This window comes from Festucalex cinctus, chromosome 13 (assembly GCF_051991245.1).
Source record: "Festucalex cinctus isolate MCC-2025b chromosome 13, RoL_Fcin_1.0, whole genome shotgun sequence".
Lineage (NCBI taxonomy): Eukaryota > Metazoa > Chordata > Actinopteri > Syngnathiformes > Syngnathidae > Festucalex > Festucalex cinctus.
The window spans coordinates 10,120,322-10,120,905 of NC_135423.1; positions in this window are offsets into that span (position 1 = coordinate 10,120,322).

Here is a 584-nt window from a genome sequence, read left to right on the forward strand (position 1 = left end):
TGTTTCCGTCAAAAAGAATTACCTTGGCAATGAAATTTCCCAGAGGCTTTGTAAGCACGACCTCTTATGCCCTGTAATTGGCTGGCGACCAGTTCAGGGTGCATTCCATTTTCTCTCAATGCCCAAAGTCATCTGGGATAAGTTAGACACTCGCAACGCCAGTGAGGCTAAGTGATAGAGAAAATGGTCGCATGAAAAGAAGTAGCAAAAACACAGCACTTTAAATCAAGTTAAAAGACGTGCGAGAACAACGGGCACAACAATCAAATCAACAACCACTAATATTCCAATTTCTTTAAATCACTACAAGTGTTTACAGTTATAAAGGGTCACCTCAACAACACCTGTCGAAATGAGTGGGATGGGTGCAGTACCACATGTTCCCAGCAGATGGCGCACTCCCTGGATGATTGCGGTTCGTATGTGGATTTCCGCAAGAAAAAAAAACGAGACCCGAACCGTTAAGCCTCCAGCATCCGAGTCCAGAGCTTTTTTTTCAGCCCCCAAAGATGGAACTGGCTCCGCCGATCCCGAGAGGAAGTTGAGCTTGAAATGTTGGAACAAAAATGCAATCAAAGAGCGAG